This window comes from Canis aureus, chromosome X (assembly GCF_053574225.1).
Source record: "Canis aureus isolate CA01 chromosome X, VMU_Caureus_v.1.0, whole genome shotgun sequence".
NCBI lineage: Eukaryota > Metazoa > Chordata > Mammalia > Carnivora > Canidae > Canis > Canis aureus.
In genome coordinates this window covers 95,546,887-95,566,289 of record NC_135649.1, presented here as the reverse complement: position 1 = coordinate 95,566,289, position 19,403 = coordinate 95,546,887, and positions in this window count along the sequence as shown.

The following is a 19,403-nucleotide window of genomic DNA, read 5'->3' as shown; positions in this document are numbered from 1 at the left end:
GGCTCTGAGGGGGGCACTTGATGGGATGAGCACTGGGTGTTATGCTATATGTTGGCAAATTGAACTCCAATAAAAAATATACAAAATACATAAATAAATAAAACATTTTTAAAGCTCTAGGCATTACTGAGAACATATTTCTCTCTTACAGAACATCACAGAAACTTTTTAAGGTTAATTTGCACCATGAATCTCCAAGAAAGCTGGCCAAATTTATTTAACTATTAAATGTACTTTTTTTTTTTTTGAGAACATATGCTAGATAACACTACCTCATACCTTAAAACAGGCAAACTTCTCTCTTGATCTGTTTTTCTTTATGCTTTTTCTTCTCCTTTGCTCAGAATAAGCTAGTCTCATCTAGAACCTATGAATATCTATATTATTGCATTCTGAAACTGTGTCTTTGTTTAAGATATGGTGAAGAAGAAAACAATGAACCTAAATGTCAATTTTACAAGCAGTTAGTGACCTTCTTGCCTTATTGATTTTTATTTAGCATACTGCAAGGTTTCAGTGGCTGAGCTATGAGGCAGTATAATCTACTACTTTGTACCTTAAAAGGCAAAAATTCTTCTAAACATAATCATGGATATCCGTGTTAAAGCATTAGTTAATATAATATTGAGAATCAGAAAAGATGGCCATGTGTGATAATCTATAGACTGTTGGGGAAAGAGAATATCTAGTGCAAATGCAGTTTCTAAAAATGTTAAGGTGTGATGAAGATGGGATAAAGAAGTAATGAAGAAGAAATGGATTAGACCACAACTATCACAGGTTAGTTTCTCTTGAAATAGATGCTGGAAGTGTTTAGGGTGAAAGATGTTCATTATAGATCAATATCTGTGAAGGGAAGTGGGAGGAAACAGGATAGGACATAGGGACAAAGCAGACTGCAGTGGGGGCCTGACCATCCTCAGCTATTCCAGCAGGAAGTTCTTGAATGAAGACTGCCCACAGTTTCCTTAGTTGGGAAGAAACCGACAGGCCTTTACATTAGACTTGGGCTGCCCAGGCAAGAGTTGTGCTTTGGTTAAGGCAGCTCTCAGCAACAAAAACAGGCCCTAAAGTGGCCGACAGTGGGAGCTCTCTGCTGACCATACTCTCAGCAGCTGGGCAACAAGTACTTTCTCTAAAAGGGGGCTAGATGGCACCTCAGCAATGTTGTTGACTCTACTCCTTTCATTCATAACTGAAATATTTCTCCCTGATTTTATTTAATTTAAACAAATATTTTATTTATTTATTTGACAGAGAAAGCACAAGCAGGGGGAGCAGCAGGCAGAGGGAGAGGGAGAATCAGGCTCCCCCTGAGCAGGGATCCTGATATGGGTCTCGATCCCAGGACCCCAGGATCACAATCTGAACCGAAGGCAGATGTATAATGACTGAGCCACCCAGGTGCCCCCTTCTCCCTGATTTTGGAAAGAGATATCTGGTAATATCTATGACAATGAAAGAAATGACAAGGAACATGATTGAGAGATAAATTTAATTGGGAATATCTTCTAATTCCATTGTCAGCAATATGGAAATTGTCTCTATTCCAAAGCATCCAGAAATTCTGTATTTCTGAAAGGACTAAAAACTAGTTAGAATATTAAGAGGCCAACATGGCTTCAATGTGTGGTTTTGCAGATTTTTTTTTAATCCCGCAGGAAAAGAAATCATCTTGGGGTCCATAGGAATTACAACTGAAAGCAGTAGAGAAAACCAGAATTTTCAGACAACTCATTCAATAACAAGTAGATAAAACAGTGTTTCCTTTGTCACGAGGAAACGGCAAAGACAGGTGGGTGAGGGGCTAGACATTTTCCAACTAAAATTAAAATCATAAGCCTACTCACAACCAAGTGCAATAGTTCAATTTTTCACTATTTCAATGATTCAAGAACTCACAATCCAAAAAAAAAAAAAAAAAGAGAGAGAGAGAGAGAGAGAGAGAATAAAATGATTCCAGGCTGATGATACTGCTGAGGCCCCAGGAGGAGGCAACACAAACCTTTCCAGAGCAATCTACTCTCAGCCCAAGTAACTAAAATTAAAAAGCAAGTATTAATTTTTTTAACATGGGTAAAATGCAAGAACACAATATTACATGAAAAACAGACATTGTAGAAGATGATAGAAATAATTTATGTACATACTGAAAACAAGCAAATCAATTGTTTGTGGATAAATATCAATCATGCCTAGGATTCTGTACTATGGATTTTGAATGGTGGTTTACTCCAAGGAGGAAAGAAAGACAGAGAAATGAGTTTAGAGAGAATATTCAGGAGTTTCAAGTCTATAATGCTTTATTTCTTTAAACAAATCTAGAGCAAACATGGTAAAGTAAATCTGTGCTTTGGTTTGAATCTTATTCCTTTTATTGTTTTGACTACTTGAGAGAAAATACACCTCTCAGAGATAGAAAAATTCTTGTATTATTTTCTTCAAAATTGTCTCTGCCCCCCCCCTTTTCTGGAGTTTCAATTAAATGGATAGAGAAGATTGATAGGTAAATAATGAAAAGTCCTTAGAATAGTGCCTGAACATTTTAAGTGCTAAAATTATAATAGTTATTGTTATCTTAACTACTTTTAAAATTTCAATTAACTATTTATTCTGTCATTTCAGTAGATTTCTTTAACTTTACCTTTCAACACTTATACTGAACTGACTGCTCCAAATAAATCCTGGTTTCATATATGGATTTTATTATTTTTTAACACAGAAGTTTACACTTTTTCTGTTATTCAAATGTGTCAGTCAGTCATTTCCTTTGTGGCTTTTTGTATTGTTTTTAGGCTGGCATAAGCCTTCTCCATCAAAAATGTGATCAACACCTCTATTTTGTTAGTGGTTCAAGGAATACTAGCACCATCATTCTTTTAATGCCACACTTTTCCCATTCTTGAATTCTTCACTTAAATCTTATTTATGGCTAGCTGAAATATACCTTTGAGTAATGATGCCAGAAAAGACACATAGTGGTATTTTTTTTCCCAAACCACCACATGTTTAAAAATTTGTCTTTCTCATTTGCAGGACAATCTAAATAATTGTAAAATGTTTGGATTACAATATTTGCCTTCAAGTTTGTATGTGTGTCCATTATCATTATATACATATCAGTGCATGTGTGTCAAATATGAGGTATTAAAATAATAGAAATGTCCCTGAACTAAAGAAAAACTAAGCTTTCCAGTTGAAATTACTCTGCAAGTTCTAAGTTGAAGGAAAATCTTGTAAACTTTCAGATAGTGAGTAGGTAACTTATTAAGATATATCAGGAGCATAGTTATAACAAATTCAATATCAGAAAGTAAAATTAAAAGCCAAATGTATGAAATATGACAAATGACTATATACAAATTACACATAACAGCAATAGGTTTTTATGTGACAAAGGACACATTTGTGAAGTATTCAAGAAAACATTCTCCTAGAAATAAAAGGGAAATTTGACAAATCTGTTATGGTTGTGGTCTTTTTTTTTTTAAAGATTTTATTTATTTATTCATAGAGACACAGCTAGAGAGAGAGGCAGAGACACAGGCAGAGGGAGAAGCAGGCTCCATGCAGGGAGCCTGACGTGGGACTCGATCATGGGTCTCCAGGATCACGCCCTGAGCTGCAGGCGGTGCTAAACCGCTGCGCCACCGGGGCTGCCCAGTTGTGGTCTTTTTTATACTCCTTACAAAATTTGATCTATCTAGTGTACAAAATGTAAGCAAAGACATAAAGATATGAACTCAATAAACAAAGTCAACTAAAGATTTATTCATTCAATAAAAATATATTGAGTGCCTACTCTGAGGAATGGGAAAAAATCAGTGACTAAAACTGATGAGGCTGGTGCCCTCATTATGCTTATATCCAAACTAGGGAGACAGAAAATAAAATTTTTAAAAAAGATATTTAATGTTTCTTATAAGACCTACGATAACTATTAAGGGTGATACAATGGACAGTAACACAACCCCATCTGGTGTGGAGGGAAAACAATGAGTCAAAGGGAGAATAACTTTTAGTTCTCAGCCTCTTTAGGGATTACTTCAGCTATAGAGAGTTGCCTTGCCCAATGCACCCCCTTCTCAAGGGGCCTCACTTCCTAAGACAGACCAAGATAGAGATGTAAAGCCCAACCATTTTGCCTCAATGCAAGACAACTCTGATGAGTGGTTATATTCTCCCAAGTACCCCATGGGACTAGCTAAACTGGCAGACTTGTATCAGAACTCCATATCTCCAGCTGCTTGAGCCTGCTTTTTTTCTGTTTCTTACAGGTGATAATCCCAGGGACATCCTATAATAAACACACTGTACAATAAACTTTGTTCAGAGTCTGCATTCAAGAGATTACAATCTGTGAGGTAGGCAGGAGATAGATAGTACATATAGACCTTACTAGGCCACTGTATCATTTGGTTTTATTGAAACTTCATTAGAATTCAAATGAAATTGGAGCACCTAGGTGGCTCAGTTGGTTAAGCATCTGCATTCAGCTCAAGTCATGATCCCAAGGTCCTGGGATTGAGCCCCAAGTTGGGTTCCCTCCTCAGTGGGGAGTCTGCTTCTCCTTCTTCCACTGCCCCTCCCCCCTTTGTGTATTCTCTCTCTTTTTCAAATAAATAAATAAAATCTTTAAAAAAAGAATTCAAATAAGACTTGAAGCATATTTTCCACATAGCCAAGAAATAGGTACTAATATTGATCATATACAAGGCCATAAAGAATATCTTAAAAAGTTCTAAAAATTATATATAATACATACCATATTCTCTTATTTTAATCAAATCATCTGTGGGTACTTGGGTGGATGGTGAGCTGCCAGTAAAATATAACTGAGAACCCCATGGAGATCATATCTCCACTGCGTCCACAGTATTTTTTAATTTCTTAAACTTTCCACATTCATGAAGTTACTCTTGATCTACAAGTGTTCTTTGGATGAGTGAGTCCTAATTTCATGAAATTTGCTGATTCTTATATAGTCATCCATTCAAGAAGAATTTGTTTAGTACCTTGTCATGTTTTAGACATCTTTCTAGAGGCTAGGGATCAAGTGATGAAAATGACTGTCTTGACTTGACTGTCTAGGAAGGTGAATGAAAAATATTATCTAAAATTCTCCCTCTGTTCCTGCCTCCATCTCTAACCCTCCCTCCAATCCTCTCTCTTTTCCTTTCTTGCTGAAAATCTGTATCAGAAATCCCACTCAACTCAACAAATATTTATTGACTGCATCTTAGGTACTAGGAGGGGATGACCTGTATGTTGAGAATAAAACAGTGGTCTTGTGCCTTCAGAAAGAGTATTTACTCTCAAAATTCCATGAGGTTTCTTACAGCTGACCTGTAGTATCCTTCCATAGGTCCAGTGGGTTTTCTGTTTGCTGTTCCTAGAGGAAGCTGAGCTATGTTGATTTTGCTCTTGTTATGACTGCTTCACTGGGAGGAAATACTTCTGACCCTGATTTGTTATGGCCACATGCTCCCAGAGGAACACCTAAAGCAGACACTTCTTTATACTGGCTTGGTGAGAACCTGTATGTGTCTGTATCCATCAACTTTATGGTAAGCCCTTAGACCTCTGAAAAATGGGATATTAATAAGGTTCTGTTAGAGTCTCCTCCACAAATTCTCAGGCTTTGAAATCACAAATAAAATGTTAACATAAACAGTAGGATATAAATAAAAAGCAAACAAAACTCAATAAATTGCACTAGGGCAAACTGGAAATCCTAGTTACGTTCTAATATCTATTCAATTGTTTTCTTCTTTAGGAAGTCTATGGTGATTCTATAAATAGGCTGAAATGTTCTTTTTTTTCATCTTTATGGCTCTTTATGAATTAAATGAGATATTTTCACAAATCTAGAAGCTCTGATGATGTTAATAGTTGAAATTAGGTGATATCCCATACATGGTATAGGTGATAGACAGATATGAATCTTAGTCTTTAATGCCATAAGTAAAGATGGTCACCATTTGCACCTACAAATTTACCAGTTTTCTTGAGAAAGGAGAGATAAGGACCATGGTTGCTAAACTTTTCTACACAATGTCATTACCTGGATATCTTTAAAAAATACTGACACGTGGCTCCACCTCCATTCTGATTTAACTTATCTGGGATGTGACCTGGACACATTTCACTGAAATCACTGAATTAGGATCATAACCCTCCTGCAAATCAGACGTAGAGATATTTAAATATACCTGATAAGTCGAGGTGATGCTCTTTAAAACTCAATTGTATAAAGGGACAATGCTCATACTTAAAAAGAGATTTACAACAAATTAGGAGCCTGGGTATCTGAGTTATCTTTGAAATCTGGGGAAATCTTGCCAGATCCTTTTCCTGCCTAGATACCTTCACACCTCATATGAACTCCATGAGAAATGCCCGAATGTCTTTTGAAGATTCAAAAGGATATTAAACATGAAAGAACTACATCAGTTGAGGCCTTCTCGTTTTTGTTGTGGGGTCCTGCTGATTGAGCACAATTAAGCACAATCTACTGTAACTTGTCAAATCACTTCCATTGTGGAAAGCTGTCAAAGATATGCCCTAGTGACAAGTGATAGACATAGCTTGGTCAGAATGTCATCTTTGTGTTGTGTCTAGGGTTTCAACACTGATCAGAAAATGTAACTGTCCAAGCCCAGCATTCATGCAGGAGCACAGACAACTAAACAATAGGAAATCTTTAGGAGATCAGTCTCTATAGAATGCAGCCTCATCCATTGGCACACTTCAGGCAGGTAGAAGCAGGTGTCTAAAAGAGGGTGGGCAAATGTAAGCAAACTTAGGGATCTTTTGCAATATGCAAAAAGGGAAACCCTTGTAAAAGGCTGAATTTCTTGCTAAGTTGGCATGGCAGCATTTGGGCAATTTATTTTGACTATTTAATACTGATGTGACCTTATTAGGTAGTCAGATTTGTTGAGTAATAAACCTGTATTTTGTATTTGTCATTTTATGCTAGTGTCTTTGTCTTAATCATCTACCATCCTTGCTATTTGTAAACCAAAATTTAAAAGCACTTAAGAGTGCCAACCCTGGATCTTAACATCTTAAATATTAATCTTGATTCAGTGTCCCAAAATATGTGTGACTTGAGGTTTCTTAATCTGACTATAAAAAATAAGCATAGCATTACCTGACAAATGTTGTTAGATTTAATGGAAATATTTTAGAAAATGCATTTTGTATTTACCCTGATACATACTAAATTAACTGTTATTAGGTATCATTTTTATTATTTTTATATTTCCTGCAATGAACACTATAATGTTTTGTATATGATGGGTATTCAAAAATTTCTTTGAATAGGTGTTGTCTAGAAGACTCTCCCTTGGTCCCTGCCCCAGTGAGCTACCCGCTCCTCAGCCCCCCGCAGGGGCCCCTGGGCCACGGGGGTTTTCGGGCAAATTCCCTGTTTCTGGCTCCATGGTGTGGGGCCGGGAGCCTCAGGGCAGGCCCTGGGAGTGGGAACCACTCTCATGGACTTTCCCCCTTTCATCAAGCAGTGTTTCAGGCTGGGAAGGGAACATTTCACAACGGGTAAACTGAGGCAGCTAGGTGCTGCAGCTTCCATCTGAGCCACCTCAGGGTCCCAGTGCTTCTGTCACCCTCTTGTCATTTTCTGGTCTAAGGTAGGGTCAGACTGTGAACCTCCCCCCAATAAAATGTTCCAAGAGGAAAAATATATATATATATATATTCTGATATCATTAATCTGAGAGAGATTTAGGTATGACTTTCTAGGTCTAAGAAAGGAGTGTATTCTGAAAGGATAATCTTTTTAAACACAGAATTTTTTTTAGTATAATACAGAATTTTTCTAGAAATATTTGAAATAGCATGATAGAAGAAGAACATCTATCAGATAGAAAATGCTGAGATTTTTAGCAAAAAAACATAGAGCAGCCTCAAAACGTTCTGAAAACTTACTGCCCTACACATTTGGAACTAAGCTGACCATGGGGCTGAGACAATATATTTATATATACTTCCAATATAAGCATACTGGTATCCCTTGCACCTTAAGTAGATTTTTTTCCCTCTTAGTCTTTGATAGTTTGGAGGGAAAAGAAAATAACTTCACAGTGCCATTTTATAGTTTTATTGCTTAGGTATTTCATTCGACTTCTTCAGGCTCAGCTTCCGAAGATTCATTCATCTAAATCAGCCTTAGGCTTCACTTATCTCCAATCCCCCCAAATCATGTTCAGACCGATGGCATAAAGCAGTGATCTCACTTTAAATTTACTTAACCTTCCATTTCAGAAGTTACAATGTGATTTTTTTATTCTGCTCAAGCAATCACAAATTTTAAGTTTCTTTGAGTTTGTTCTTCAGTGGAAGCCTTCAGGATGCACTTAGAAAAATCCATTACGAGCAAGAGTGGCAAGCAAATAGGACACATTTCTTCAGTGTCCGTGTGTTGATATCCTGGGGCTTATCCACCTTTCTGAACTGTTCATGACATTCAAATTATCAAAATTACTCATCACCTGGAATGTAGCTTCCATTCTCTTTTAGCTTATATTTTCTTATCTAAATGGGCCTATACATAACTCTCATGAATTTTTATCAACTCATACATCAGTTCTAATTCCTCTATTTCTTAGACATCTCTCAATCTGAATTTAGCTGATTAATAAGTGAGTTAAATTGCTTTAAATAATTTTATCCTCGAATGCTTAAATTTTATGAAAATGTAAGCACCACATGAAGCATTTAAGAAGGACATATGCAGTAAAAATATTTCTGTACAGTGAAATATGAATTTCTATTTTTTGTGTGTGTGATGGAAAAAGACACTAGTTATTCAAGTGGCAAAAAAGGTCAAATAGTGTGACTCAAAATAGTTTCCTAATCTAACTGTAAATTCTCTAAGACAAGGAAATAGTCAAAATGTGTCCTCCTGAACACTATGAACAAGGTTAAACATACTTCTTTGTGAAAAGAATTATTTTGTACAGATAGAACATTGGTTCAGCCTGTAAAATATATATATATATATATATATATATATATATATATATATATATGCTATTTCTTATCACCTCTCTTATTTAAAAAATTTTGAGGGGAAGTATCTACAGTGGGAAATATTGCCTTTGTCAACATTATACAACAAAATACTCCTGTTCTATATTTATTCAGATTAAGCAGCCAGAAATTTCTGTATGTCTACCTATGTATTCTTGCTATTAACAAGTAGAAGAATAAGGTTTTACTATCTATTGGAAGACTTCCAGTGAAAAAAATTAAAGCTGATCAATAGCCAAAATAGAATAGTAATTAATTGCTCAAATTCATAACCAGGAATCTAAAGCTAATGATATTCTTAAGAGATAGCATGGAACTAATACAATACTATATGTCAACTATACTTAAATTTCAAGATTTTAAAAAAGGACATAGAATGGAAATCCCAAGACTGTGCCTACTGCTATGGAATAACACTAGTAGGAAAAAGCAGTTGGAAGCCTAACCAACCATGATGACACAAACTAAAAAAGGAAGAAACAAGCTTTTCCATGCCAACTTTTCCATTCTTTATCATTACTGATGTTCCCTTAGGAGACTGCTTTCCTGGGAACTAGTAGTGAAAAAGTGATGTGCTATAGTAGAGAAGCAGTAGCTCAGATCTGAGTCCTAACTGCCACATTCTGGTCATGTTATACCCAAGTTACTCATTTGCAAAATTATATAATTGCACCAGTACAATCTACCTTAGTAAATTGTTATAGCAATCAAGTGACATGTAATATATGCAGATTCCTTAAATTACAAATTGCTATAAACATATGAGTAATTCTTATTCTGCAGAGTTTTCCCCAATATTGAATCTTAGTACTTTCAGCTTTTTAAGTTCAAGGAAATAATAAAGCATTAGCCAAATATACTAGGGCTTTGTGACTTTTTTTTTTTTTTATTTATGATAGTCACAGAGAGAGAGAGAGAGAGAGAGAGGCAGAGACACAGGCAGAGGGAGAAGCAGGCTCCATGCACTGGGAGCCTGATGTGGGATTCGATCCCGGGTCTCCAGGATCACGCCCTGGGCCAAAGGCAGGCGCCAAACCGCTGCGCCACCCAGGGATCCCGCTTTGTGACTTTTTATAAATGCTTTTATCATAATCCTCATCTTTAGTTAGCTTCCCTACAACTCTTTGTGGGCGTAGCTATGTTATTTGCTTTGTCATGTGAATGGACATGATAAAAACAGTCTTCAAATGTTCTTTTACATTTGGCCTTGCCCTCTTTAACTTCTGCCATCACAATGAAAAGAGCCTGCCCCGCCAGCCAAGATAGTCTGTTGGTCTCTGAAGAATTAGGGGTGCGCACAGCACACTTAAACCTAATCTGAGGCCTGGAGCCAAGCTCAAATAAAATTAACCTAAATTAGCTGAATGCCAAACAATTCACAGATGTTTAAGTGATAAAAAAAGATGCTTGTTAAAAGCCACAGAGTGGGGGGCACCTGACTCAGTGTGTTAAGCATCCAACTCTTGATTTTGGCTCAGGTCATGATCTCAGGGTTGAGAGATTTTAAAGCCACAGAGTGGAATGGTTTCTTAAGCAAAACTATGGTGAGTATAGTTTAATCTGGGGTTGCCATGTTATAAAGTCAATGCATAGAAAATCCAGACGAGGCACACTCTTAGAGATTTAAAAAAATCATTAAACATCTAAATTTCACCTGGAAGAAAAGAAACCAAAAAGCCTTTATGCCAAAGAAAGCATATTTTTCAATGGTCTCTTCAAAGCAGACCATGAAAGATGATACAAAGGAGGAATCTTGGTGGAGATAAGAACTATGGAGAATAATGGACTGAAGAACCACTCCCAAGGAATGGAACAAGGGCATATTTAAGAACATTCCCTATCTCTAGGTAGAATGATTTGACAACATTTGCTCAGCAAGATTTCAAAATCATTATAAACCAGCTAATGTTATGTGTCTCTTACTGTTTCCCTTTTGAATGTGAACACACCCTTAGTTTCCTATTACATACTACAAGTATGGGCTTTTAATTCTTAGGTCCCTCAAACAAGACAAGATATATGGAATTCCTGCATCACATGGTGGTTTTATTTTTAATTTTTTGAGGAATCTCCATACAGTTTTCCATAATGGCTGCACCATTTTGAATTCCCACCAATGGTGCACAAGTGTTCTTTGTTCCCCACATCCTCACCAACACTTGTTATTTTTTACTTTTTTGTAACAGCCAAATAGATAGGTACGAGGTGATGTTTCATTGTGATTTTGATTTGTGTTTCTCTGAGAAATAATGCTGTTGAGTACTTTTTCACGTGCCTGTTGGTCATCTGTAAGTCTTCTTTGGAAAAACGTCTATTCAAGTCTTCTGCCTAGTTTTTTGTCAGGTTGCTTTTTGGTTTTGGGGGTTTTTAAATACTAAATTATGTAAGATCTTTATATATTTTGGATATTAACCTCTTATCAAATGTATAATTTGCAAATATCTCCTCCCCCTATTCAATAGGTTGCCTTTTTTAAAAGATTTTTTTCATTTATTTATTTAAGAGAGTGAGCATGAGCCAAGGTGGGGGGAAGGCAGATGGAGAGGGAGAATCAGACTCCCTGCTGAGCAGGAAGCCCTAAGCAGAGCTCCATCCCAGGACCCTGGGATCACAACTTGAGCAAAGGCAGATGCTTAATTGACTGAGCCTGATAGGTTGCCTTTTATTTTTTTTAAGATTTTATTTATATATGAGAGACCAGAGAGAGAGAGAGAGAGAGAAAGGCAGAGACACAGGCAGAGGGAGAAGCAGGCTCCATGCAGGGAGCCCAACATGGGACTTGATTCTGGGTCTCCAGGATTACACCCTGGGCTGAAGGCGGCGCTAAACCACTGAGCCACCCAGGCTGCCCGATAGGTTGCCTTTTAATTTGCAATTCCACAACTAGGTATTTATTTATCTGAAGAAAATGAAAACCATGTGAAGAGATATATGCACCTGTATGTTCACTCCGGCATTATTTACAATAGCCAAGATATGGAATCAACCTAAGTGCCCATTGACAGATGAATGGATAAATATAGATACACACACAGAATGCAACATTGCTCAGTCATAAGAAAGAACGCAAATCTTGCCATTTGCGATAACACGCATGGACCTAGAGAACATTATGCTAAGATAAATACATCAGAGTAAGACAAATATTTTATGATTTTACTTGCCTGTGGAATCCAAAAACTAAATAAATAAAACAAATGAATAAATAAAACAAAATAGAAACAGACCCACAGGTGCAGGAAACAAACTGTTGGTGACCAGAGCAGGGAGGGGTTGGGGAGCAGGCAAAACAGGTAAAGAGGATTAAGAGGTACAAACTTCCAGTTGCAAAATAATTAAGCCATTGGGATTTAGTGTAGAGTTTGTGGAATATAGACAATAATATTGCAATATTTTGTATGGTGATAGATGGTAACTAGACTTATTGTGGGGATAGTTTCATAGTGTATAAAGATATCAAATAACTATGATATATGCTTGAAACTAATAGGATATTATTTGTCAATTATATATGCTTGAAACTAATAGGATATTGTTTGTCAATTATACTTCAATTAAAAAAAAAGGAGGAGGCCTTAACCTTACTCTGACTGGAGCCAAGCTCAATCAAGCCCAGTCTAGAAAAGATAACCTTCCCCGGACACACCTTATTTGCATGAGTGAGATACAAATCGTATTATTATAATCCACTTTTAAAATTTTTATTTATTTATTCATGAGAGACACAGAGAGCGAGAGGCAGAGACACAGGCAGAGGGAGAAGCGGGCTCCATGCAGGGAGCCCGATTCAGGATTCGATCCCAGGTCTCCAGGACCAGGCCCTGGGCTGAAGACGGTGCTAAATCACTGAACCACTCAGGGATCCCGTAATCCACTTTTTGGGTTAGTTTGCTTTATTGTAGTATTTTTTAATATTGCAAATATGCCATTTTAAAAAAAGTTTTTATTTAAATACCAATTGGTTAACATAGAGTATAATATTAGTTTCAGGTGTACAATTTAGTGATTTAACACTTCCATACAATACATGGTACTTCACAGTAGTATTAAAAAAATGGCTGATAGAAGCATAATTCCTAGACTAAAATTTTATCAGTCTGAAGGAATCTGATGTATTTTAATTGGTAGCATAGAAAGTGAGTGAAAAATTTGTCTATGGTGGCAACATACCATGTGCTGGTAGGAAGCTTGTCCCTAAGTTTCAAGGGGCATAGAAAGTTTCAAAAACAGAGTATATTTTTGTTCCAGGCTTTTTAAATTCTGTCAACTTATCTTACCATTATGAACTCTTAGTCTTTCTAATGGAGTAACTTCTTAGCAACATTTTTTTTGATAAGATAAAATGCTGCAAACTGTATTAAGAAATAGGCATCATAGAGCCATGATTGCTGTGTTGAATGTTTTCTTAGAACAATTCCAAAAACATATTAATTGAAGCTCCTATGTAATAAATAATATCAATTTCATGGAGTTAATGGGCTGAAGTAAAACAGACATTGTATTTATTAAACTAAATAAATCAAATATACTTCAGCACTCTCAAAACAAACATGATTTTAGAAATTGAGAGGTTTGGGATGCCTGGGTGGCTCAATGGTTGAGCATCTGCCTTTGGCTCAGGGCATGATCCAGGTCCGGGAATCAAGTCCAGCATCGGGTTCCCTGTGGGGAGGAGCCTGCTTCTCCCTCTGCCTATGTCTCTGCCTCTGTCTCTATCACGTGAATAAATAAATAAAATCTTTAAAAAAAGAAGAAATGAAGAGCTTTTTCCAAAAGCCTAAAAATAAAGTTAAGAAAATGGTCGATATATTTCTGTAGACTATATAATCAATATAAAGAAATAGTAAAAATACTTGTTGACTGTCCTAAAATCTAGCTATTATTTATAATGTATCTTCACATTAACACTGTAACTAAAGTCAAATATTATTAGTAGAAGCTGATGTTTTATTTAAATTAAATGAAACATGCAAGGTAACAGACTTTGCAATTTTGTTAATAGAAAAATTAGGATAATAATCAAAGTCAGATAAGAAATAGATGCTAATAGGTTTTTTTATAAAGATTTCCTTTTGTTGTACTTATTTACCTTTTAAATATTATTATAGAATAAAAGCAATGTACTAAACATGTTCTTTAAACTTATAAACAGATGTCCCTTTGCTAATCTGGGGAAAAAAATGTAACTTCTGCCTAACTAATTTCTGAATCTTAACCAAGTTGCAAGTTCTGTATTGATATACAAGTAAAACACTCCATCCCCTAAACCTGATAGTTTTGCATTTGGGAATATCAGTTGAACATTGTCTATTGAATATAAAATTAGTTAAGCCATACAGATTTATTACTTTGATAGCTTTATCAAGCATTTTCTGAAATTTGGTAGCACTATATCAAAAAACCTATCTGGCTAGTAATTATAAGTAAAAAATCAGTATTAATAAATAATAATAAAAATGCATGTGGTCATTATGCATGTATAGCTGATTTGGGATAATATCGCTGTAGAAAACTTGGCACAAAAAATTACTAACTTTGATAAGCATTCAAAAATCTTATTTTTAGAATCAGCAACAAATATAGTTAAAAATGGTTTAATTTTTTAAATCAGTTTTTAAAAGATCAACTTTATTTTTTTATTTACATACAATTATATAAGGAGAGCACGTGATGTGGTGAGCACCGGGTGTTATACTAAATGTTGGCAAATTGAATTTAAGCTGTAAAAGAAAAAAATAAATTATTAAAAAGATAAACTTTTAAAAAAGATTTTATTTATTCATTCATGACAGACAGAGAGAAAGAGAGGCAGAGACACAGGCAGAGGGAGAAGCAGGCTCCATGCAAGGAGCTTGATGTGGGACTCCATCCCGTGACCCCGGGACCATCCCCTGAGCCCCGGGCAGAGGCTCAATCGCTGAGCCATCCAGGAGTCCCAAAAAGATAAATTTTAATAGAAGTTTATAAGAATATTGATGAGTTTAAGAAGTTACATTCCTTTTGTCCAATTACTGTCTAATTATTTGGATCCAAGGATATAGATATGACCAGACTTTTTTCCATTATTTAATTCCTCCAAGGCCTATATAAAATAAATCATGTGGTTGGACTTAGTAAATTTTCACTGGTAACAATTATGTCTAAATCCCTGAAGCTGAACCCTAACCCCATTGCAGGGCTGTAAATGGATGCTGGCTCTGTATGTAAGATCTGTCCACACATGAAGAGCAGGACAGGTTTTTGAATACACTACTTCAACTGAGGGTTACAGTAACAGGCCTTGATCTACACAGTGTCACTGAAATGAAGTTTAACTAAGTCATTATAGAAAAAATGAATAAAACAGGGTAATATTTTCGCTCAGTGATAAGTACAATATATTTTTATTGTATCCAATAAGAGGAGTTGTTTTGTTTTGGAAAACAGAAAGCCATTATTCATATGGCTGGATGTTTTCTAACATATTTAACCAATCAGCTACTGAAAAAAACTTGCAGTGTTAATGTTTGTTTCATTTTTTTCCTGCTCATCCAGATTTGTGAACTTCCCTCCAACTTAGGAAAAAAAATCAAGTTGCTGTGAGAAAAATTAAGATTCCAATAAAAATGTTCAGTTTTCATCCTATATCACAGACAGTAATTTTATAAACTTAGATCACAGATGATAATTTTGGAAGCCAAAACTTTCATTTTTAAGACAGGAGCTTGCTTGGATAAAAGGCACTTGACAATCAAAAGCCTAGCATTTGAAAAACCTTGAGTTTATGCCACTTCAAAAGACTCATTAATCTTTAGGAAGAGATTGGAGGAGAGTCCCTGAGCTGGGAAGGAGGGGGAATAGTTGCAACAAGACTGAGGAGGACTGCAAGAGAGCTGGTCAGGAAGAAATCAGACTGGGTGAAGGAGGGGTGGGATGGGGGTTAGGTGCAAAAAGACTACAGAGCACTATTGTTTATATCACCAGAAGGCTGCACAAATGTGAACTGATGCTTGTAGACTCTATGTTATCATGGGCCTTTGAGTGAGGCTCACCTACAATGATTGGTGACATTCACTGTTTTTATCACTGTTGAGAGTCATCCATGACAGCCCTCTACATCACTTGAAGATTTGATAGCTGAAATCAGAGGTACTCACGATTAATTTGCTTGTTCAGCCCTCTTTCATCTGCATATACAAACAAAACTCTTTGTGTAGCAAGTTATAGTTAAGAGGCTTCCAAAAAAGAGGATGGGATCCTGACTATTCAAACTGGGCATAGTGGCAGTGGTCATGACTGTAAGGGAAACCATTTCTAAACTTTCTGGCCTTCCTATTTATATGAATTCAAAGCAGTAGGTATAATTTACTACCATTAGTAGTTACTTGTTTTCTGTGCTACCATGCAAGTGGATGATTCTTGTGGTAATCAGGCAGCATAAAGGCAAGAGTGGACACTCATCTATGGTAGTTTTACGGTGGCATTATGATTATTTAAAGATGAGTAAGAATTTTCTGGTCTTGAGCCAGAATATTGGTTCAGGTGGGTATACCTTAACAGAAAAAAAAATGATATTTAAAGCATCAACATACTAGAAAACCTAATTAGTCACTATGTATGAATTGAGGGATTAATGATGAAGACTTGAGGAAGGACTACTGGAGAAATGGGGGATTTCTACATAATCAAGGTGCTTTTATCATCCTATTATATTTTATCCTATAGGTCATGGGATGCCATTGAGGGATTTTTAAAGAGGAGAGTGAAATGGTAAGATTTGCATTTTAGAAAGATCCCCAAACCAAGGATGTTTAGACAGAAGGAAAACCAGTGAAATGCTATAGCCCTTGAGTTTTGCTTGAATTTTAAGTCAAACAGAGCTATGTGATCCTTTTAGATATATTTGTAAGAAATTACTGAGAGAATTCTGCAATCTATACTTTTAATATTTTGCAATAATATAATTTTTATATTTTTATTAGTATTTTTTCATTACAGATTTTTTTAGTCTCCTCTTTGTTGACCTTTAATTTTTGTGAAATAAAAGTGTCAAGTTCTCCATCTAGCACATACCCACCCATATGCTGACAGGCCAGAGGAGAAGAAGATAATATTAAGTAAGTGGTCAATAAAGAAGTGCTCTGCTGGCTGCTTTTAATTTATAACTGTCTAAGTGATAGTAGGCAGGAAATAGTGAAATAGGAACAAAAGCTCAGCTACTCTAGCCAGAGATAAACAGTTTTTGGTTTTGTAGAAAATATATGGTGATGTTCACTTTTCAGCCTGAAGGAACTGTATATTTCATCTTGGACCACAATCAGAAAATAACCTTTTCCTACCAAAAGATTTTAAAAATTCCTTCAGATGGCACACCACATGAAAAACGCTTTTTGTTCTGGTGAACTATGGATACAGCACATGTACATAGGACATCACATTCTTAAGATAGAAAAAAAAACATTTGCAGAGCCACAAAGAGGGAAAGATCAGGAATAATTGCTTGTGAGCAGAGGGCAGAATAACAAAAATTAGAATATCCTCAAAGAAGAGTTGGCAGAAGATACTTGAGAAATATAAGAAATAAGGAATCAAGACTGTATCATAAAAAACTCAACTTTTGGGGTGCCTGGGTGGTTCAGTTAAGCATTTGACTCTTGATTTCAGCTCAAGTCATGATCTCAGGATCCCAGGATGGAGCCCTGCATCAGGCTCTCTGCTCAGCACAGAGTCCACCTGGTATTCCCTCTCTCCCTCTCTCTAAAATAAATAAATAAAACCTTAAAACCCTCAACTTCTAGTTACATTAGGTCATGGACTTTTAGTTGCTCCTTAGTGAGGGATAACAGTGAAGGTCAATGAAACCTTGACTGGAATGTATTCCTTCTTGCTATTCCTAGAAAAGGCCAGATTAGAGCTATTTCTCTTTAATGGAGGTTTGGTTAGTCCCAACAAATCCTATGTAATCTTTTATAAATCTCTTAAACATGCCATCCAAATATTGTTCTAAATAGATAACTGGAATGGACAGGTTCTCTTTTGACTTTTTTTAAAAGATTTTTTTTTTTTACTTATTTATGAGAAACACACACACACACACACACACACAGAGAGAGAGAAGCAGAGACACAGGCAGAGAGAGAAGCAGGCTCCACGCAGGGAGCCCGACGTGGAACTCGATTCTGGAACTCCAGGATCAAGCCCTGGGTGGGCCTAGGTAGGCGCTAAACCACTGAGCCACCCAGGGATCCCCCTCTTTTGATTTAATAAGATTTTGGTTCCCAAGGAGGAAGCATGGTAAATCATATTCCTCAGAGATTTTTCTATTTAATAAAGCAGATGATTTCATATTACACTTAATTCACATGACCATTCTTCAGAATAAAATTTTTATTCTTTTAGAATAAAAGAAAAAAATGAAGTTCAAAAAGAATTATGCATCTTAATCAAAACCACATATCCGGTAAAATTGGTAGATATAGGTATATATAGAAATATAAAATATAGTTTTATATTCATATTTATATTCATATTTATTTATAAAACAGGCTAATTTTAGATCACATTTTTCTATACTAATTTTATCTAGTTATCCATCTTATTTGCGAATATTCTTTTTTTAAAGATTTTATTTATTTATTCATGAGAGACACACACACAGAGAGAGGCAGAGACACAGGCAGAGGGAGAAGCAGGCTCCATGCAGGGAGCCCAATGTGGGACTCCATCCCGGGACTCCAGGATCACGCCCGGGCCAAAGGCAGGCGCTAAACTGCTGAGCCACCCAGGGATCCCCAATGCTAATATTCTCTTAAACCCTCTCTCAATTGCAAGTAGTATTGGTGTGGGAAAGGGATACATAAGGATACAAGTAAGAGAAGAAATAAATAAATAAATAGTAGTGCCCACTGTATACCAGTTTTGATCTATAAGATTGTCCTTGAGATTATGACCATATGAGCACTGGATCCTGTGTAAGAGTTGGCATTTGCCAAAAAAGAGTGGGTTGGAACCTTAAGCATATATAATACAGTCTTATGTGAGAATGAGATTTAGTGTTGAAGAGATATGCCAAAGTACACTGGTTTTTTAGAAATTTAAGTTCACAGATTTTGATTGCATAACAAGATATAGCCTTTTGTATATTTTCTTTCATGACTAAGTTCTCCTTGCAAAAAGAGGATAAATATAAGTCTTGAGGTCTGAGATTTGGAAATGTCAATGTTTTCCAGTTCTCTGTTAGTATACAGTGATGTATTTTTAGAGTAATCTTCTTGAATAATTCTTTGGACCAAATTCATTATTAAGTCAAACAATAAAAAAATGTTCAGTTCCTATCTATGATGACATCATGAAAGAAGCCCAATTTTCTG